A 23,930-nucleotide genomic window follows, 5' to 3' on the forward strand; every position below is an offset into this window, starting at 1 on the left:
CACTAATCATGTACTCACATTCTCTTCTGTTCTGATCTTCTTACGTTCTTAGGGTTTTAGTCTAAAAGATAAACTGTGTTTTTCAAGCTCTTATTATCTTATGTTCTTACTACCTTCTGTTTCTATAATCCGCTTCACATATATTCTTTATCATCTTTGTTCATGTATCTGCAGTGTTTTGATTCTGTTTCCTTATTATTGCGATTCTGTTCACCGAGCTGGGAATTTGAGTTTCAGTTGTTTCATCCCCTGTCGAGGTGACATCCTCAGTGCTTGGGAGCCTCCTGTGAAGCGCTTCTGTGATGTTTCGTCCGGCATGTATAGCGATGACAACACAGAAGCGCTTCACAGGAGGCTCCCAAGCACTGAGGATCTCATCTAGACAGGGGACGAAACGTCTGCAACACAAATCCCCAGCTCGGCGAATAGAACCACAACAATGAGCACCCGGGCTACAAATCATCTCCCAAACACTGTTTCCTTATATTCTTCTTTTCATGATCATAAATCGTCTTATGGTCTTCTTAACTTATGTTCTTATTATCTTGTCCTCTCGAACTCATATTTAATGCTTTGTTCTAATATGATATTATGTTGTTTTTGTCTTATTATTTTTCTCTGTATTCTTTATGAGGATGTGTGCATCGCTGGTGTGGCAGCATTTATTGCCCATCCCTAATAGCCCAGCAAGTAGCTGATTGTCAGGCACTTTGTTACTGAGCTGGAGTCACATGTAGGCCAGACCAGTTAAGTATTGACAAGTTCCTTCACTAAAGGGCATTAGTGAGACAGTTGGAGCTTTTATTTCGAGCAGAGGCAATGTATATAGAGCAGTCATTAGATTTTTGATTCCAAATATTTGTTGAAATCAAATTCCACATTTTGTCATGGTTCGCTGGATTTACAGACACTGAATATACAATTAAGCCATCACATCCCCATCACATTTTATGAGCATGCTCTCTTATGTTATTCTGTTCCTCCTCACATACGTAGTTCTTCACTTATGTTGATTTCTCTTTAATTCTTATGATTTTAATTTCTGCATTTATTTTGTTATTCATAAATGCTCTGACGTCTCATTTATCTGAAGGTCTAATCCTATTACTCTCCTATGCTATTCTCCTCCTACATTTTAAACTCGAATGTGTTTCTTATTTTAAATTAATGTACCCTTATGTTAATATTCGCATATTCACTTACGTTCTACTTCCTTTATGTCCTTATTTTCTCATTCAATTATGTGCTTTTTCTCTGGAGTGCTCATTATCTTTAGAGATAATTCTTTTCTATTTTTATTCTCGTATTTTTCTTAATCTCTTTTCCATTTATATTCTCACTTTCTTAAGCTCTTATATTCTTATTAAATTATTACCACATGCACTTATTATCTGATGTTCTCAATCCCTTATTTGGTCATTGTGCATTCTGTTCTTACTCTTTTCTTACCCTTTAATATTCTCTTATTCATAATCTCGAAAATTCTTATTCTCTTATTCGCTTATTCTGTATGTGGTTATTCTATTATTTTCACATTGGGTCAAGTTAGTATTACACAACACCAGTTTGGAGGTGAACAGATTTCCCTGGAAGCATGATCTTTCGAAGCGCTGCTTCGTCATTAAGTGGTTGTGAACCAGAATCACAAGACACAGAATTTAACGCAACAAGATTGCAGTGACATGGATATTAAATATTAAACAAAATTAGCTTTAGTCTAGTATCATTTGGAATGATCATGTTATTTTCAGGTCATTCATATGTAAATCCCAGATTTTTTTAAAGTTATATGATCAACATAATTTTAAAAATAGAAGGCATTTCAGATCAGATAGTGCATTGAAGGTGTAAGGTTAATGTCTGTGTCCCAATGTTCATTCAGACTGATTGCATTTCTAAAATGGGATTTTCAGAATCTTAAATGAATAATGCAGTTTTCGCACAAAATAAAATGTTGTGCAGCAAGTACAAATTCATACAAAAAAACTTTATATATGTGTGAGTGCAGGGAAGACCAAGTGAGTGTGTGCATGTGAGTGTGTATGCGGGCACGTGAGTGTCCATGAGAGCGTGTGTGTATGTGCGTGCAATGGGGAAAACGTTATTGAAAGGGTGTGTGCGTGGGTTTGAGTGTGGGGATATATGTGTGCGCGCATGTGGAAGAGCTTTTGTGTGAGAGAGAGTTTGTGTGAGTGTCCAGGTCTGTGGCTGTGTGTGTGTGTGTGTGTGTATGTGTGTTTGTGCGCACGCCCCGATGTGTTTACGTGCACGTGTGCGCTTGTGCTTGCACTTGCGTGCATGTTTGTGAGGGAAATCTCAGTGTAGTGAGGTCACCTGTAGTGTGACATGAACCCAAGTTTACGCTTGACGCCATCCCCATGAGTACCAAACTTGGCTGGCAGCCTCTGCTCGGCTACTTTGCATTTTTGCCTAGCTCACATTTAGTCTTGTAAGATGGACAACCGAAGATTCAAGGCCGAATGCCCTGGAACACTAAAGAGCTCCCCAACTGCGAGAGAACACTCCTGGTTGGTGATTGTTTCCGGTTTCGACTCAGCCTTTGTTGTTGCCTCTGCCCTTTATCGCCAAAAACACGTATATCAGTGCACCATGGCTTATGTTGCATTCTCATGGATCTTGTTCTATTATTCTCTTTTTCATGTTTCATTCTGTTGGGTTGTTATTGTCTTATATTGTTATGATATTCAGTTCTCATGTTCTTATTGTCTCGTTCTCTTACTGCTATACCTTTCCTCTGTTTTGTTTTTATTCTCTCATGTTCTCATGCTTTTAATCTTATGCTCTTATTGTATTATTTGCTTACTTCCGAACTGTCATGATCTTATTCATTCATGTGTCTATGTTCTGATTCTGTTATTCACGGTCTTCTTCTCCAATGTTCTTATTTGATTAGCTTAGATTACAGTGTGGAAACAGGCCCTTCGGCCCAACAAGTCCACACCAACCCGCCGAAGCGCAACCCACCCAACCCCAACACTACGGGCAATTTAGCGTAGCCAATTCACCTGGCCTGCACATCTTTGGACTGTGGGAGGAAACCGGAGCACCCGGAGGAATCCGACGGAGACAAGGGGAGAACGTGCAAACTCCACACAGTCAGTCACCTGAGGCAGGAATTGAACCCGGGTCTCTCGCGCTGCGAGGCAGCAGTGCGAACCACTGCGCCACCGTGCCGCCCACTAGTCTCTTATGTTTCTATGTTTCTACTCGGTTATGTTCTTATTCACTTATATTATTTTTCACTTCAGTTCTAAAATGTTTATATCTTTAGCGTTTATGTCCATGATCATAAATGTTATTATGTTCTTATTCCCTTATTCTCGTATGTTTTTAACTCGTCATTCACTTTGGTTCTTATTTACTCACCATGCTATTCTCTATGTTCTAATTCGTATATTGATGTATGTTCGAATTCACCTTTGTTCTTTTTATCTAACCTTCACATTCCTTATGTCTGTATTCGGATATTCACTTATGTTGTGCTGCCTTCGTGTATTCTAATTCACTTTTGTTCTTGCGGTCACACTCACCTGTGTTCTTATTCAACTATTTTCTTATTTTCTGTTTAACTTATGTTCACATTATATTATATTCTTATTCAGTCCTATTCGTATTCTCTTATGTCTTTATGTTGTTTGTCTCTTACTTTCCCCATCATTCTTCCTCATGATTTTATGGGCGTATTTTACCAATCACTTATGTATTTATTACTTTGCTCATGAAATATTTTAGAGATGTTCTTGTTCTCTTATGCTCGTCTGTTCTTGTCTTTGCGTGTTTTTATTTTCTTGTGTTTTACTCTATTCTGTTCAAATGTTCCTACTGTCTTATGTCCGCTCTAACATCTGTATTTTTCTATTCTTGTCTTGTGCTGTTTTTCTCTCGTTTCTCATTTTAGTGTTCGCAAATGCTATTTTGTTCTTATTTTCTTATTCCCGTATGATCTTATGCTTGTTAATCACTAATGTTTATCCTGTCTTATCTTCGTGTTCTTTTATTGCTCTTATTCACCTAGACACTTATTTTCTTAATCGCTATTTCTGTGTTCTTCCTCTCTGATATTCTGTTTTCTGTTCTACCCTTATATCCTTATTGTATTATTTTATCAGTCAGTGTTATTCTTATTGTTTTGGTCTTGAATTTGAGTATTCATGTTCGGAATCGCTTGTGCTTTGATGTTCTTGTTATCCTGTGCGCTTATCCTCTTGTGTTCGTTTTTCTAAAATGTTCATATATTCCTGATATGTTATGTTGGTCTTTAGATATGTTGTTTTTCTCTTTTATGTGTTTGAATTTTCATTCTCTTACGTTCTTACCTGAATATTTGCACATGTTCTTATGGTCTTATTCTGCTGTGTTATATTTCACCTATGATATTATTATTTTACCTTCCTATTCCCTTATGTTTTATTTGCATATTTACTTATTATCTGATTTGCTTCTGTACTTATTCTCCTTCTTTATTAACTAACGTTTTTATTTTGTTGTTTTCTTATTCTCCAATGTTAATGTACTTATTCTCTTTTTTTGTCGTTTTTTTCATTCCCTTATTTTCTTCCTAATTTATTGTCTTATTATTTTATTCTCATGTGTTGTCATTCTTTTATGTCCTCATTCTCTTCTTCTGTTATTCACTTGTAGTGTTATTGTCTTCATCTCTAAATTCCTTATTCACTTAAATTTTATGCTGTTACTTATTATTGCCTTCTGTTGTATTCTCACGTATTCCTATTCTCGTCAATTCGTTTCCTCCTACGTTAAAATTCTCTTCTTCTCTTTTTCTACTATTCTTATTCTACACGAATCTTTTGCTTTCATTGTTTTATGTTCATATGCCATTAAACATATTCTTAATTTGTCTGTTTCAAATTCTTACGTTCATACGATTATCCGTGTTATTCTCTCTTATGTTCTCACTGCTTGACGTTCCTCCGTTCTGCTCACTCACGTTCTTATTCAATTACATTGAATTCTATTTTAATCTCCCAATTTTAGTCTCTTATGTTCTTCTTTTCCTAATCATAAATAATAATATTTACTTATTCACTTAAATTCTTATTCTGCTGTTCTCTAATTTTGATATTTTTATTCTCTTATGATTTTGTGAGTTTTTCTTATGCTCTTTTTCTTTTATTTTCCTATGTTGCTGCTCTCTTATGTTCTTATTCACATCGCTTGATTTCTTTTCCGTTCTTATTTTATCTTAGAACTTCTTTTTTTATTCATAAAAGCACTTTGTTTTTGTTTTCTGATGGTCTTATTCTCGTAACATCGTACGTCCTTATACACTTACATTTTCAACTCTATTGTACTTTGTATGTCCTCTATATTTATGTTCCAATTCACTTATTTTCGTATTTTCCATTTATGTAATTCTCTGATTCATGTGCTTATTCTCTAATGCTCTTCCGTTTCTGTTCTCCTGTTTAATTATTCCACTGTGATCCTATACTGTTATGTTCCTATTTTTGTGCTCACTTATGTTGTTTTTTCGATTTAACTCTCATTTGTTTTATTCTATATTCATATTTGCATATTCATAAATGTTCTTATTTTTATTTTCTTATACTCGTATATTGTCATTCTTTTATCTTATTATTCGCATAGATTCTTCTTACTTTATCACCTTCTTCCCTTTTGTTCTTCTTCTCATATATAACTGCTCAAATTTTCTAACATTATCATTGTCTTACCTTCCCATTCCCTTATGTTCTTATTCATATATTGACTTATAGTCTAATGTTTTTGTTCCCTTATGTTTTTGTTCACTGTTGTTCTCTCCGTCTCACGCTCTTATTTGCTTACTCACTTGTGTTTTCTTTTCGTATTTGCATCTGTACATATTCCCTTAGGCTGTTCGTAACTCTTTTTTCTTCGTTTCGTTCTGGTCATATTTTCTTATGTTCTCCATCTCTTACATTCTCATAGTCTCTTCTTCCGTTATATCCCTCTTCACATATTTATTACTCATTACTTATGTTCATATTCTTTTGATCTCGAATTCTGTCACTCTTTTTTATATGCACTTCTGTTCTTGTTCTCCCATGTTCTTACATCCTTGTGTTCTTGTTCTGTTAAATTCATATGTTCCTCCTCTCTTATGTTCGTATTCACTTATGTTGTTTTTCTCCTTTGTTTTGTGTTTATATTCTCTTCTGTTCTGAGTTTAATATTCATACAATGTCTCGGGTACTTATTCTACTCCTTCTGTGTGTCATATGCTCTTATCATGTTGTCTCTGACGCTCTTATTATCTTAGATTCCTGTTCTGTAATGCTCTTATTTTCATGTTCACTTATGTTCTGATTCGCATAATGCTTAATGTTGTCATTATCTTACTATGTTAATCTGTCCTGTTCTAATTCACTTCTGTTCTTATATTATTTATCATAGTTTTATTAAGTTCTCATTCCCTCATGTCTTACTCGTTGATATGTTATGATGTCATTGTCTTTTGGGCTCATTCTCCTTTGTACTCATGCTCTTATTCTGTTATTCCATCAGAGAAATATTTTCTTAATCTCTGAGTTTCTTATTAGAACTCAGAACATAGAACATTACAGCACAGTATAGACCCTTCGAAACTCGATGTTGCCCTGCTCAAGTCGTCCATGTCTGAAGTCCATCTATCGTACACTTTTTATTTTCATCCCCATGTCGAACGAAACAAGTGGAGTATTACCTACCCTACTGATTATTGCATTATAGGAAGGACAGGGTTCAGAGAAGATTTGCAAGGATTTTGCCTGGTGCAGCGCGAAGGTCTCGTGAGGAAAGGCTGAGGGATTTGAGGCAGTTTCGTTCGAGAGAAGAACGTTGTCGGTGACTTAATAGAGACATGCAAGATAATCTGAGGATTACGTAGTGTAGACAGTGAGAGCTTTTTTTTTCTCTGATGCTGATGACTGACACGAGAGGAAATAGGTTTAAATTGAGGGGTGGTAGATGTCGGGCACCGATGAGAGATAGTTTCATTTCTCAGAGGGGAGTAGGAGCGTGGAACGCATTCTCTGCAGCAGTTTTAGATTCCTCAAATTTAAGGGCATTTAAATTTAAGGACTTTCGTTAGTAACAAAATCTGACACACCGCATGCCTTCTTATCAAAACTAACAACCTGAATGGCAACTTTCAGGTACACTGACACCCATCTCTCTCTGTTCATCTGCACTACGAATAATCTTAGCATTATCCGAATACTCTTTATTCCTGTTGCTCCTTCTACTTTTCACAATTTTCCGCATTAAATTCCATTTGCCACGTCTTAGCCCAGCTCTGCAGCGTATCTGTGCCCCTCTGTAACCTTTAACATTCTTCAGCACTATTCCCAACTCCACCGACTTTGGTGTCATCCACAAAATCAATGACATTCCCTTCTGCGTCTTCCTCTTTGCAAAAAAAGAAAAACAGCAGTGACCCCCAAAACAGATCATTGCTCGACATTACTAATAATTGATCTCCGCCGTGAACATTTCTCTCCAACCAGCACCACCTGCCACCAGTCATCTTCCAGCCAGCCAAATCCTGATCCATAACCGCTAAATCACCCTCAATCTCATGCCTCCGTATTTTGTGCAATCGCTGACCGTCTGGAACCTTATGAAACGCCTTAATGAAATCAATATACACCACATCAATCGTTTCAATCTCATCCACGCGTTTGGTCACCATCTCACGAACTCAATAAGGTTTCTGACGCATGGCTACACTTTAGATACTGTATTGATAATACTGAATCAACTTATTCCTCTGCAGATGGTAATAAATCCTGTCTCTTCTATCCTTTTCCAATACTTTAAACATAAGCCAAGAAATGCGCACTTACCAGGGTTGCCTCTACTCCACTTATTGAACAATGGAATAACATTTTCAACCGTCCAGTCATCTCGCACGATTCCTTTGACAAAGATCAAAATTAAGGCTCTGTATTCTCCTCGCTGGCTCCCAGACAATCCTCGTATAAATCCCATCTGGAACAGCGGTTTCATCTATTATCACACTTTGCACAACTGCGAACACTTCCTACTTACAAACGTCAATCCAATTTAGTTTAGTTGCATTTATCTCAGTGTGTTCCTCGACATTATCTTATATTCCTTAGATTTTGATTTCTCTTGTTTTCTTCTCTTATTCTGTTGTGCTCTAATTCTCTTCAGTTCTTTTTCTCATACCTTCTGATGATCTTACTCTCTTATCGGATTACTCCTGGACACTTATTTTCTTCATTTCTTTCCTCTTCTATGTCTTTTGTTTGGAATCGTAATCTCCATTTGTCTTTTCCAATTCTCTTATTCTATTATGCTGTTCTGTTCTTGATCTCATCTATTCTCACTCCCTTCTGTTCCTGTGTTATGCCTCAGGTATTTTCTTATTTACCAATGTAGATTTCTCTTTAGTTCTAATGATTTTATTACGTATGTTATCTGAAATGTAATAGTGGCTTGGCGTGGCTTTAATTAGGGCGTTATTTGCATCAGTATACTATTTTGGGTTTCAAGGCAGATAATGTTAAGAGAATGTGGTTTAGAATTAAAATTGTTTGTTGTCTAATGATGAATTTTAGAGTTAAGAAACAAATTGTTTTTTTAACAGTGGAAATTAGGAGTTTTCTGTCACTGCTACTTTACCAGATTATGAAGTGAGATGAGATTTTTTGGGTGATTTTTTTATTTAGCAGAAGTGCTCACCGCCGTGTCGAAACAGTTTGGGGCTGGAGTCCATGATTTCGACGGTTTTAGACAAATCCAATTTGGATTTGGAGAGGTTTGAGTTGATGGTTGGTTGGAAAGGTCCAAAAAATGTAAACACGTGCCAATTAGTGGCCCACATCTTGAAAACAAAATGAAGGTGAGAGTTTAATTTCGGTTAGTTGTGTTCGGTTAAATGGAAAGTGAGATAAATGGCTCTTAATATTGCAAACATCGTTCTTGGATTTGAAGACTATTCCCAAATTTGTTGTTAAAGTTCAGAAAGACAAAAATACGGCACAAATTTTAAATTAGCAAAGAGGTTAGAATGTGGTTTAACCAAGGACAAATGTAAAACTGAAAGTGCGAGGAAGTTTATCAAGCAGGTGGGTGTATCAGAGAAGCAAACAAGTGCAGCAGAGTTAGAAAAAACACTTAAATTACATGTTCGGAAAATGGAGTTAGAAGATAAAGATTACGAAAGAGAGACACAAAGAGAGAGAGATAAGAGATAGAAAGCAATGAGAAGAGACAGAAAGAGTGAGAGAAGGAAAATAGAGTAAAAAGCAATAAAGAGAAGATGCTGAGCAGAACAAGGAGACATCGAAGACAGGGATAAAGGAAGAGCGAGAAAATAAAGAGAAAACGAGAGAGAATTTAATCTTCAGAATTTGCACCATATCCAGAAAAGTCAAGTTAACCATGTGGATCTGAAGAGAGAAGATTGTGATACACACAAATATGTTACAACGCTTCCACATTTTGATGAGAATGATTTAGAAGCTTTCTTTATTTCATTTGAACAATTGACTCGGCATTTGGAGTGTTGAAATTGTGGGAAATGTTCGTTCAAACTAGGTTGGTAGGCAGAGCGAATGAGGTATTTACAGTGCTGTCAGTTGAGGGGTCAAGTGATTATGAAGATGTCAAGCAGTCTGGTTTTGATTACTTATGAGTTCGTACCAGAGACGTATTGACAGCCCTTTAGAAAGGTAAAGAAGGAACAAGATCAGATCTATGTTGAGTTCGATAGAATTAAAAATCGTAATTTTGATAGATGGGTGCCATAGTTAAAATAGCCAAGGCCGACGTGGCTCTCTGAGAGATTAATCTTCTGGAGGAGTTTTGAAGAAGTCACTTCCAGAGATGACAAGAATTTGTGTGGATAAACAATAGCCAATAAGCGAGAATACAGGAGAGATGACAGGTGAATATGCACTGGTGCACAAGGCAACGTTCAGCTTTTGACAAGGAATTCACCTTGTGAGGACAGAAATTTGGAGAAGTACAGATCTCACTCTACAAAACAAAGTTAAGAACACGTTGGCACTAGTCTACAACAGGTTAACAAAGAATCCCAAGATGAGGAACAGGAAGTGATATCCGGCAGGTGTTTCCACTGTGATAAAGGAGGACACATGAAGTCACTGTACTGGTCATTAACCTAAGCCACTGTGGGAAAGGATGTGATGGAAGAGGCTAAGCCATTGGCATTCGTGAATATAGTAAAAGAAACCTGAAGTAAAATCGAGGCGCCACTGGTTAGTGCACAGCTTATGTACGGGCTGGGTATGGAGTGAGTCCCTAATTTTGAAAATAATTCATCGCTGTGGGTAAAGTTTACTCAGAAAGAACACAGAGAGAAGGGAACTATGTTACCATTTTCAGAGATACAGGATCTGGAGGTGAATGTTTTTGCACACGTTCTGACATGTTATCCGAGAGAACGGAAATTTGTGGGATAGTTGGGCAGAAATTTAGAGTATATTGTAAGATCAGATTGGAAAGCAAACTCAAGACAAGTTGGAGTAGTGATCGAATGTGAGTTCCAGGAATACAGTTTTTTTCTTGGGATCTATTGATCAGTATCCAAGGTGGAGACACCAAGGGAGACCAGGGAATTGAAGAGTTAAAAGGTAAGTAACCTGGCATGTTTTCAGACTGTGTAGTAAAACGATCCCGCTATCATATGTCACTGCACGAAACAGAATGTGAAGAGAAAGACGAAGAAATTGAGCTTCAATTAGCGGGCACACTGTTTGATGTAATTGTTCAGTAAAACTGGAACTGACAGGGGGTCAGGCAGAAGTGACTAAATGGAAGCTAATGGACTTACAACTGAAAGACGAGACAATAACAGATAGATATGTCGACGTATACTCAGAAAATAAGTCAGAGTTTATTCCTGATGGACACCATGCAGAAGAGCGTTGGGGAGAACTGGGCCGAAATGCACAAGCTTGTGTTGCAAATATCGATAAAGGAAGTATTATGGGTAATACATGAACTACCAGTACGAAGTCAACTGTGTGGAAATACGATTCAGGCTGAGGTACGGAGGCATTCGTATTGGCCTCGAATGCAATTAGGATGTAAACAACGTTTGCCATACATGTCATATGTTCCAATAGCTACGTAAGCCACAGCAGTAATAAAAACAGCAACTTTATTGCTAATTAACACATTGGAAGAAGCTTTCATGCAGGTGATAACTAACTCTGCACATTCCCTCCCCAAATTAGAAGCGAGAAGCAGTGCTTGTTAACCATAATGGAAATGGCAAACAGATTTGCGGAGGCAATTCCATTACAGAGAAGAAGAAAAAAAAAAAGGTCGTGGAATCAATAGCTTTCTTCACATGGTATGGGCCACCCAGGAATATTCAATCAAACTAAGGACAAATTTTACTACTCGGCTATCTGATGAAGTGGTGGATGGCTTAGGAATACAGCACTTTAAAACAAGCGCGTTCCATCCTGAATCCCAGTGAGCTTTAGAAAGGAGGCATCAGACGCTGAATACCGTGTTAAGAGGGTACTGCCAGGGCTACCCGAATGTTTGAGATAAAAGTATCCTATTTGCATTGTTTGCCATTGGGCATACCCCAAACAAATCTCCGAAGTTTATGCCCTTTGACGTAATATTCGGACATGGAGTGAGAGGCCCTTTGAAAATAATTACGGAGAAATTCATAGGGCCAAAGTAGGAGATCGCGCACTTGGATTATGTATCGGAGGTGTGCAGGGATAAAATCGGGTAGGTGAGTTAGTTAAACAGCACCTGAAGTGGCACAGTGTAGGAAGGTAAGGGGGCAGATAAAATCTCTGAAATTCGGACGTTTTCCCGTGGGGACGACGTATAACCAGTTGTAACATTCACTCAATAGCCAGCTTTAGTGATCCCTATAAAATTAAGAAGAAAAGTTGAGTCGGGAATAACTGTCACATAAAGATACTGGATTCAGTGTTGGGGTCCCAGCTTCACTTTATATATAAATGATCTGGATTAAAAGGCTGGTGGCACACTGGCGAAGTTCGTCGATGATACAAAGTTAGGTGAACAGGCAGGTAGTTCTGAGGGGTTGGGGAGGCTACAGAAAGGGTTGGACACTTTAGGAGTATGGTACAAGAGATAACTGATGGAATTTAATGGGAGAGAATGCGAGGTCTTTCACTTTGGAAAAAAGAACACAGGCAAAGACTTTTATGAACGGTGAGAAATTCATAAAGCCAAGGCATAAGGGGATCTTGGAGTGCTAGTACACGATTCATTGCGGAGTGACTTGCAGGTTGAGTACGTGGTTAAGAAAACAAATGCATTCTTGTCATATCTCTCGAGAGGGTTGGAATGTAAAAGCAGTGAGTTGCTGCGAAGACGTTATAAAGCTTTGGTTAAGCCCCATTTAGAATACTGAGTCCTGTTGTGGACCCAACCTCAGGAATGACATACTGGCAGGAGAGCTTCTCCAGCGTAGATTCACACAGATGATTGCTGGAATGGTATGTCTAACAAACGATGAATCGTTGAGGATACTGGGATTGTATTCGTTCGAGTTCAGACGATTGAGGGGAGATCTAATAGAAACTTACAAAATGGCTTGGAAAAGGTGGACGCTCAGAAATTGATTCTGTCGAGTGAGGATACTAGGGCTCGTGGGCCCAGCGTTAGACTTAGAGGGTGTCAACTTATAAAGGAAATGAGGAAACATTTCGTCAGCCAGAGAATGGCGGGCCTGTGGAATTCACTACCACGGAGCACAGCGGAGGCGATGGCATTAAATGTCTTCAATACAGAGATTGATAAATTCTCAATCTCACAGGGAATTAAGGGATACGAGTAGGTGGCGTTGAAATGCCCATCAGCCATGATTGAATGATGGAGAAAACTCGATTGTCCAAATGACCTGACTTCCAATCTTATTTCTTATCGTCTAATGGTCTGATGCGGATAGGAGAAAACCGTGACGGGCATGTAATATGAATATGTTGAAACCTTGTTACATCAGAGAGAGGGCACTGAAAAAAAGAGAGTTAATTACTGCCCCACAGAATGAGAAAGCAAATTCAGATGATGGGGATTTTGATGGAGCGCAAATTAAACAATGAGGAAGTCCCTGAGTACTGTGATGCGTCATTGAGCTAACTGTCTCAGGAGAAAAAAACGCAGTTGAAAGATCGCAGCAGTATGACGACAGTTGCAGGAATAACACGGGGAGGACTAATGCCATTGTGCATGGCGTGGAAGTAGGGAATGCTGTTCTGATGAAACAACACCCCTAAAGGATTAATCCGTTCAAAGCCACGTAAGTGTGGAAGGAGGTGAATGGGAGCTCAATGAAAATATCAGCAAACCGAGTCAGACTTTATCGAGAAATTTAGATAAGCCAGTTAAATTAGGAAGTGAGAACTACTGCGTAGTGATGAGCAGATACCTTATTCAGAGAAATACAAAGAGGTTTCAGCGTTTGTGACCCCAAATAGGTTATATCAATTCAAACTGATTAACTTTGGAATGAAAAATGCACCAGCCACATTCCAAAGGCTCATTACCTTATGGCTTATGGCTGCGTTAATAAATTGTGCAGTCCATCCAGATGATGTAGTGATCGTTAGTGAGTCATGGGGAGATCACATGCTGCAGTTGTCAGAGCTCTTTGAACGATTAAGAGAAGCAAAACTAGTAATAAACTGAAAGAAATCACATTCACGAAAGCAGAGGCGAAGTTCTTGTTTCGGTCATGCAATTTGGACACCAACGACTTACGCGTTGGAGCTGTACAGCTGTTCGAAGATCATGATGGAATTAAACGCCAGTTGTTTATTGCACACTAAACTCCACACCCCACCAGAGAAAATACTCTACCATCGAAAAAAAGAATTATTGAGTTTCGTACTGGCCTTCCAACAGTTTAATGTTTATGTGACAAACGAGATGTCAGATCAAAACGAAGAAAAGAGAAGAATATGAGTTTTATCCGTTGTAGTCTTTTGCTGCAGACTCTTAATGTAGACATTGTACATGTTATGGCTCATAAGAATTTGGTTATAGATCCGTTATTAATGATTTAACAGAAAAACTACAGATAAGATTGAACGGATAACAATGTTTTATATATATATATAATGCTTGGACATTAAAGAATCGTACATTTTGACAGTTAGACAGAGTGAGACTAAATGTCATCGATAGAGTAAACTGTCCGCAAATTATTCCCGTTCGAAGTTCCTTTTTCATACGAAACATCCTTGCACGAAAATATCGAAGATGACCCAGGGAAACCTACAGTCAAAGGGAGATGGAAACTGTCACTGAAAGCCGTTGTGTTGTTTTGAAATTAAGTTGATGTATTTTTAATTCATGGTTATTGGGAAAGTATGCAGCTGTCCAGTTGAAGGCCGATAACAATTAGTTAAGAGAAACTGGGCTTAAAGTTGTAAATCGTTTTGCTAAATGTTAACTTTTAGAGGTAAAGAATAAATTGAGTTTTTAAAATATACTGGAATTTAGTAGTTCTTTGTCACTCATACTGCGACAAATTCTGAGGCGAGGCCAGTTTCCTGGGTGTTTGGTTTGTTCAGCAGGAGGGTTTTCCATGTTGTCGGCGCAGTGTCAAGCAAAACAAAGCTGACACAACCAATTACTGCAGAATATCCTGAAAAGTTAACAGAAAAATCTCAGTGATTCCTATGGGCAGGGATTACTGAACTGCCTTCCCATGCTTCATGTGCAACAACGACATCATCGTTTTTTTTTTGTCACTGCCTCTGAGAGTTTGTGGTGGAAGTTGCAGGAGAGGATTAAAGTTGTCAGCATTCCAATGATATGTTTTCGTTAGTCATTGTTTATCTGCAGCTGATATACTATCCTCTGAAAAATATACATTCTTGTTTAATATAGAAATGAAATCGCTGCATACTGTATGTGTTTCTATGTGTGAAAACATATATATACACACACACATATGTGTGTATATATATATATACATATATATATATATATATATATATATATACATACACACACACACACATACAGCCAGATCTGATTACCATTGCAGTAATCGCTGAGGCTAATTGGATTTGTGTTAGCCATGTGAATTGGAAAATATGTGACCTCGGGAACAGGCAACTGCAGTTTTGCTGACGACAATAAGACAATAACTATCCGAAAGTTCAGAATGTTTGACGACGAGGAGAAGAGTGTTTGCATCGTCGGGTCTGGGCACAACATCGAGCAATCGAGTTATAGAGATGTACAACATGGAAACAGACCCTTCGGTCCAAACTGTCCCTGGCGACCGGATATCCCAACCCAATCTAGTCCCACCTGCCAGCACCCAGCCCATATCCCTCCAAATCCTTCCTATTCATATACACATCCAAATGCCTCGTAAATGTCGCAATTGTACAAGCCTCGACCACATCCTCTGGCAGCTCATTCCATAGACGTACCACCCTCTGCGTGAAAAGATTGCTCCTTAGGTCTCTTTTATATCTGTGCCCTCTCACTCTAAACCTTTGCCCTCTACTTCTGGACTCCCCGATCTCAGGGAAAAGGCTTTGTCTATTTATCCTATCCATGCCACTCATAATTTTGCACACCTCTAGAAGGTCACCCCTCAGCCTCCGACGCTCCAGGGAAACCAGCCCCAGCCTTTTCAACCTCTCCCTATTGCTCAAATCCTCCAACCGTGGCAACATCCTTGTAAATCTTTTCTGATCCCTTTCAAATTTCACAACATCTTTCCGATAGCAAGGAGACCAGAATTGCACGCAATGTTCCAACAGTGGCCTAACCAATGTCTTGTACAGCCGCAACATAACCTCCCGACTCCTGCAGTCAATGTACTCAATAAAGGAGCGCATTCCAAACGCCTTTTTCACTATCCTATCTATCTGTCACTCCACTTTCAAGTAGCTAGGTCTCTTTGATCAGCAACACTCCCTTGGACCTTACCATTAAGTGTATAAGTCCTACTAAGATTTGCTTTCTCAAAATACAGGACCATGCATTTATCTGAATTAAACTCCATCTACCACTTCTCAGCCCATTGGTACATCTGGTCAGATCCTGCTATAATCTGAGGTAACCCTCTTCGCTGTCCACTGCACCCCCAATTTTGGTGTCATCTGCAAACTTACTAACTGTACCTGTTATGTTCGCGTCCAAATCATTTATATCAATGACAAAAGGTTGAGGACACAGCACTGATCATTGTGGCACTCCACTGGTCACAGGCCTCCAGTCTGAAAAGCAACCCTCCACCACCACCATCTGTCTTCTACCTTCGAGCCGGTTCTGAATCCAAATGGTTGGATCTCCTCAACTTGCTAACCAGTCTCCCATGTGGAATATTGTCGACCTCCCTTACTGAAGGACACATAGATCCCGTTAACCACTCTGCCCTCATCAATTATCTTTGTCAATTATCTTCTTCAAAAAATAATTAATTTAATTTAACGAGACATAATTTCCCACACAGCACGCCATTGCTGACTATCCATAATCAAGCTTGCCTTTCAAAATACATTAAATCATGTCTCTCAGGATTTCCTCCACAACTTACCAACCGCCGACGTCAGACTCACAGGTCTATAGTTGCCTAGCCTTTCCTTACCTCCTTTCTTAATTAGTGGTATCATGTTAGCCAGCCTAGTCTTATGGCACCTCACCTGTGATTTTCGATGACACAATTTTCAGCACGTGACCCAGAAATCACTTGCCTCACTTTTCACAGAGTTCTGTAGTGTAACCTGATCACGTCACGGTGATTTATTCACTTTTATCCGGTCCAATACATCCTGCACTTTCTCCTCTGTAACACGGTTTTTGTTTTCAAGATAACAACATCTATTTCCCCACAGACTACATCTTTCATGCCACAGGTGAAACGTTATCGATGGGGCAAGGGCAATTATAATGTGATTAGGCAAAGTTAAGATGCATAGATTGGGATAGCAAAATGCTATGGATTCAGGCAATGGAAATGTGGAGCTGGGTTAAGGAACAGATATTGCATTTCCTCGATAGGTATGTCTTTGTCAGGCAAGGAAGAATTGAAAAGGTAAGGGAACCATGGTTTATTACAGAAATTGCATCTCTTGTTAAGAAGAAGATTAAGGCTTATGTGTTGAGAGACCAGGTGATTAAGATGATGCTATGGAGTGTTACCGATTAGCTGGGAAGGATTTAAAGAGAATGTTCACAAGAGCAAAGAAAGGACACGAGCAGTCATCAGCAAATAGAATAAAGGAGAAACCTAAAGCCTTCTGTAGGTATGTGAGGATTAAAATGATGACGAAGGTAGGAATAGGGCCAGTCAAAGACAGAAGTGGGGTGTTGAGTGGGGACCCTGTGGAGATGGGAGAAGTACTAAACGAACATTTCTCATCGTTTTCCACTCAGGTAAAGGAGAATAATGTCGGGGGGTAGAATGAGATTAGCGATATTAGAATAGAAAGGATCGATGCTAGTTATGAAGAGGTGTTATCAATTTCAGAAGGAGTGAAAGTAGACCAGTCCCCTGTGCTGGTTGGGATTTGTCCGAGGATTTTCTGGGAACATAGGGAGGAGATAGCAGAGCATTTGGCTTTTATATTTGAGTCGTCATTGTCTCCAGGTTTAGTATCAGAGGACTAGAGGATCGCAAACGTTGTGCCTTGTTCCAGAAGGACAGCAGAGATGACCCAGGTAATTATATATCAGTGAGCCATATTTCTGATGTATGAAAGGTTTTGGAAAAGATTATAAAAGGCAAGATGTCTAATCATCTGGAAAGCAATAATTTGATTTCAGATAGTCAACATGGTTTCGTCAAGGGCAGGTATTGTCTCACAAACCTCATTGAGTTTTGTTTGATAATGTGACAAAGCATGTAGATGAGGGTAGAGCAGTTGACGTGGTATACATGGATTTCAGTAAATCCTCTGTTAAGGTTCCATGTGATAGGCTATTTGAGAAAATGCAGAGGCATGGGATTTAGGGTGATTTAGCCATTTGGATTAGAAACTGGCTTCATGAAAGAAGGCAGCGAGTGGTGATTGATGGAAAATATACAACCTGGAGTCCAGTTACTCGTGGTGTGTCTCAGGAATCTGTTCTGGTACCACTGCTGTTTGTTATTTTTATAAATAACTTAGACGCATCATAGGTGTATGTATGAGTCAATTTGCAGATGACACTGAAGTCGGTGGAGTAGTAGACAGTTTGGAAATATGTTACAGGTTGCAGGGCGTCTTGGATAGACTGCAGAATTGGGTTGAGAGCTGGCAAATGGACTTCAATGCAGCTAAATCTGAGGTGATGCACTTTGGGAAGAATAACAGGAAGGCAGAGTATTGGGTCAATGGAAAGGTTGTTGGTAGTGTGGATGTGAAGAGGGATCTTGCAGTCCATGTGCATCGATCCTTCAAAGTTGCCACCCAGGTTGAGAGTGCTGTTAAGAAGGCATACGGTGTGTTAGATTTCATTTGTAGAGGGATTGAGTTCCGGAGCCGCAAAATCATGCTGCAAATATACAAAACGCTCGTGCGGATGTATGTCGGGAAGAATGTGAAAGCATTGGAAAAGAGTGCAGAGGAGATTTAGATTAGATTGCCGACAGTGTGGAAACAGACCTTTCGGCCTAACAAGTCCACATCGACCCTCCCAACATAAACCCACCCAGACCCATTCTCCTATATTTTCCCCTGCTCATACACCTGGCAATGCGGGCAATTGCGCATTGCCAATTCATCTGAACTGCATATTTTGGGACTGTGGGAGGAAACAGGAGCAAACCCACGCAGACACAGGGAGAAGGTGCAAACGCCACACAGACAGTTGCCCGAGTCTGGAATTGTAACCGGGTCCCTGGCGCTATGAGGCATCAGTACTATCCAGTGAGCCAGCATGATGCCTGGTCTGGAGGGAAGGACTAATGAGTAAAGGCTGAGAAACTTGGGTCTGTTCTCATCGGAAAGAAAAAGGCTCAGACGGGATTTGATAGAGACATACAAGATGATCAGAGGATTAAATGGGTCGACATGAACGTCATTTTCCTAGGATGATAACGTCATCTTGTACGAAAGTACTTAACTCTAAATTGTGATGAGTTAGATTTGAGACAGATGTCAGAGGCAGGTTCTTTACTGAGACAGTGGGGGCGCGGGATTCTCTGCCTGCCAGTGAAGTTAACTCAGCTGAGATTATGGAGATTTAAACAATCCTTGGAGAAGCACATGGGTGATGATAGTATTTTGCAAGGGAATGAGCTGAGATTAGTTCAAAGGTCAGCACAACATTGAGGGCCGAAGGGCCTGTTCTGCGCTATATTCTTCTATGTTCTATGTACTATGTCCTTCCCCACAGTAAGCGTCCATACAAAGCACAGGTTTCATATCTCCCCCATTTCGAGCAGCACCAAACAGAGAGTGGCTTATTGATTTTTATGGTGTCCCAGTACTCTTCGAAGACTCCTCTTTGCCCTTAATGTATTTATAAAACCAGTTATGACTGACTTCAACATAGCAGCATGTTGCAATTGAGCTTAGTAGAATTCAAAACTACAATACACCGATTCAAATTCAGATGTGTTATCCATTACACAACAGAGCCGATCCACCGTCGACTTCCTCTCATCTTTTCCATATGTAATGGAGACATTTATATCAGGGGGATACAAGATTACCAAGGTGAAGAACCAGTAAAGATAACTAACGTCACTGCTTTAATTAAATACGTCACATTTTGTGAAGCAGTGCCTTTTACTCTCAAATTGCACACATTCGTCTTCACGTGCCTCCTTCGGTGTTGCCTGCATGTCTGTTAGACGTTTCCATTGCTGTATTCACAGTCAATACGCGATTACATGACCAACTCCAGTGAAATGTACTTTCATAATCTGAGTCATGGCCTCTTCCTTTCAAGACCCTGAACAAGTTCAGCGAGAAAACTCTTGTCATTTCTAGCCCGGGATCTGGAATCAGACGAGTGTCACGACAACCTTATTGGTGCTGCCCGCTCACCGGAGACCAGCGCGTCAAAATGAGGCCCTGTGACCACCAGCATGTTCTGTGCCTTCCTGCAGTACATCTGCTGAACAACATCAGATTATCATAGTTCCGCTTTTTTCACATTGAAATCCAGTGCGATAATATGAACTTTTTCGAAACTTGGAGTGAGCAACTTTGCAGCTGAAGTTTGTTATGGAGTCAACGACAGACACAAGAGTGTCTACAAGTCAGGTTGTAAGTTTTACAGTCAGCATCACAGGAAGTCCCTATTCAGTTGTCCGAGTTTGCATCGCACAGACCTGGATATAATTCCCACTCACGTAATGAAGATTTATTTCTCTTTTTGTGAATTATTAGAATGAAAACAAATTCTTGCTTGCATGCAGAGCACACACCCAGATCCTGCCAGAATCGGTCAGAAATTGCTTCCATCCGTATATAACGACAAAGGCAGCAGATACACAGGAAACGACCACCACTAATCCCCCTCCAATCATATCACCTTTCTGGAAGTATCTCGCTTATCCTTCAGTGTCGCTGAATGTAAATCCTGGAAATTCCCCTCGAGCGGTATCATGTTTGTGCTGAGGAGTTGAAAGCTTGAGGAAAACAATTCATCCCCTCCATCACTGTGGTAATTCTGGATATGCATTGAATCCTTTCCCATTGACTATACTCCAGGAATTCGCTTCGAAAATTTACAGGTTCCTGTCAGACATCTGCAATCGTCTGGAATAAGTTGAGACATGGACGAAGACAGTGAAATAAAGTGATAGACAATGATACCTGGGAGGCATAATGCAGGAAGTGAGCGCGGAACAGATGGTGCAAAACTCAATGTCGGTGCCATTGCGTCAGCTTTTACTGCCCAATGATTATACTTACTCACACATTACTCCTAGTCAATTCACCACAATGACCTTGTTCCTCTTGATGTGATGTCCCCTCTGTCTGTATTAACGTGGTTCATGGGCTCCGATAGAATGAGCACCTCCTCTTTCTCCTGTCACTTTAACCAGGTGAAAATACCAGTTTTAAATGAATGCAAGAAGAGATTATGTTTTTATGTGCCTATTCAGTAGAGAATTTTCAGCTGTGAACTGTTTGTGTTTGAAAATTCGAGGATTGATTGCAATTCTCTGAGAGCAACATTGATCCGAAAACACAAGTCCAAGTACTGTGAGGAAGTGGTTAAGCAACTCCACATATGGATGAGCAAGGGTTGCTTTACCGTGGCGCCGTGGCTTAGTTGGTTAAAGCGCTTGTCTAGTAAACAGGAGATCCTGGGTTCAACTCCCAGCGGTGCCTAGTTGTTGCGTTCATATTTGGGCTTGGTGTTTCAAGTCTTTGCGAAAGTAACTCAGCGTCTTGGACTTTCACGCTGTTAAGATTTGGTGATGCAGGTTAAGTTCCAACAGTGAATGTCATGCTTTTTTATATATTCCGAAATATCACTTATGTCTGTAGTTTTATTCCATTATTCCACAAGCACTTCTGCTTCTCCTTCTCTTTTATTCCCGCTCCTGCATTCCCAGTTAGGTCGGAATAACGAGATGAGGCAGGAGACGCTGCAGATTTGCCGGGGAATTTTGTGGTAATGTCAGAGATACCACCAGGTGGTCACTCTCATTCTCTGATGTCACCGTTCATACATTTAAACCAAAAATATATGCATCGTTGTGCTTCTTTATTTGTAGTGTAATTGCTTTTTTTCCTGGTGGATTAGGAATTCTATTTGAATTCGAAACAGTCATAATTGTTTGAGGAAGAACGGTCGCCTTGCCTGGTTTGAAGTGACAGACACATTATCCGGAGAATGTGAGCCCAGTTCAACGTACTCCAGTCAGTGGGCAAAAAGCCTCTCAGCAGCTGCACACTCAAATTGTCTCGAAATGTCAGACTTTTCACAGAGCCGAAATAGGTAAAGAGCTGTATGGACAGGCAGAGTGTCGGAGAATGTGTAACAGGAAGAGGGTGAGATGGATGCGCAGAGACAAAGAGAGACGTATGGAGACACATGCTGAGTTAGACACTCAAATGACCAATCCTCCATTCGAAATTGCTGCAAACTGAGAGAAAGGAAACGAAAGAAGGCAATCATTTAAGCACAGCCTTTCACCAGCTGAGAGCAACGGAAACTGCATTATCGTCAATAAAGTCCTTTTGAATTTGTAAAGGTGACGGTTGTCTGTCATTGAGATATTTTGATAAAAATCCTGATTCAATAGATAAAACTGATAATTTTCCTAGCATTATAATGTAGAAATGTATAAGTAACAGGTTTCTGTCGATCTAAAACTTTAACTCAGTTTTTCTCCACAGATTCTGTCAGGCCTGCTGCGTTTCTTCAACAATTCATGTCTTTGGTTCAGATTTACATTATCAAAGTAAAATGAAAATCAATATTCTGTTGATCGCTTCATTTTTAAAACCCATCAGAAAATAAAACTGTTTACACTCTCAGACACAAATATACACTACACCGACTATGCACATGCAAACAAGCAAAACCACTTTCAAATTTAGGCCGTGGCAGACCCAAGACCGAACGTCACAGTATTGTATTCGAGTCTAGACAACGTGTTGGGAATTCACGTTTTCGCGACCTGCCAAATGCACAACTGTCAAATTGACTGACTGTAACAACAAGCTCCATCGAAACAGCCTGTCCTTGGCAGAGTGGGATCGGGAGAATAATATTGATTCCCAGATGCGTTTGCAACTACAAATTCACTCTGTCATCACGACCACGTTATTACATCTCAGGAAGAGTACCTGACTGTACCGCACCTCAGCAGAAAGTGATAACTTTAGATGCTGGAGATCAAAGTCAATAAGTGTAGCACTTGGAAATCACAGCCTGTCAGCCAACATCTGAGGAGCGGGGAATCGACGATTCAAGCATTCCTGATGAACATCCTGTACGCGAAACATCGAATTTCCTGCTCCCCGGATGCTGCTTGACCAGCACCACACTTTTTGACTCTATTCCCACCTCAGCTGATCTGCTTCGAAAAATTGATGATGAACTTGCCAGCATTCAGTTTGAATCTTCTGTCACATGTTTGACAACTTGCAACATTCCATTCCTCATAAAACTCAGATAATCCAAATTACTAAATAAAAATAAGCTGTGGGTGCAAGAAATCTGAAATACAAGCATAATTGCTGGAGAAACTCTGCATTCTGTGATATCAACTGAATAGTTGAACATTAAACTGTGAACAGGAAAAGAAAAAGCTGCAATTTGATAACTACAACACTTCGTTTCTCCAAAAAAAGACATCATGAAATTCAGTGTTTCGACCAGGCTCTCACCGTCTCAAATACTGATAGGAGTGGGGAAATAAATGTTGGCCCAGTCATTGCTGAACAAATGAATTAAAAGACTTATTGCATTCCGAATCAGTTGCTACCCCGGCAGACCATGTTAATGTGATCCACACAGCAGGACAGCCAGGTCCCTCTATATTTCAGAGATCTGCAATATCTAATTTAAATAAAAGGGTCATTATTGAATGTTCCTGCGAACATCTCATTCTCCACTTCATACTGCATTGGTAAATATTTTACTCACAAACTTCCTCATCTCGACATCACTCAATTTTTATATCCTTAACGTTCTCTTCATGGTTTACCTTTCAAACTATTTTCCCAAGTACATGCCCCCATTTTTATTAAGTCGAAGACTAAGCTGAGATGATGTCTGTTGTAAATCCAAATATCGCTCTATCAGACTTTGTCCCTTGTTTAGTGTGTCCGTGTAAAACACGTTAAACTTGTGCCCTCTCGTTTTGAATTCCACCATGCTGGATAAAAAAAGGGCCTAGGCCAGTCACCGATCGAACCTCAATCATGATTTTATAAACGTCTAGAAGTTTACACACCAGCCTGGAACACTGCCGGGAAAAGCCCCTGCTCAAGCACTCTCGACTTACAACTCAAGCCCTC

At 39.6% G+C, this 23,930-nt stretch overlaps 1 non-coding gene across 1 annotated transcript; it reads left to right on the top strand.

Moving 5' to 3' along the window:
- The first annotated feature begins 21,213 nt into the window (after positions 1-21,213).
- trnat-agu (transfer RNA threonine (anticodon AGU)) lies at positions 21,214-21,287 on the top strand. Its single transcript has one exon. It is a non-coding gene; the product is annotated as a tRNA-Thr (tRNA).
- Positions 21,288-23,930: the final 2,643 nt, after the last annotated feature.

This window comes from Chiloscyllium plagiosum, unplaced genomic scaffold (genome assembly GCF_037043375.1).
Source record: "Chiloscyllium plagiosum isolate Xiang-an unplaced genomic scaffold, Cpla_swu_hap1 HiC_scaffold_14, whole genome shotgun sequence".
Lineage (NCBI taxonomy): Eukaryota > Metazoa > Chordata > Chondrichthyes > Orectolobiformes > Hemiscylliidae > Chiloscyllium > Chiloscyllium plagiosum.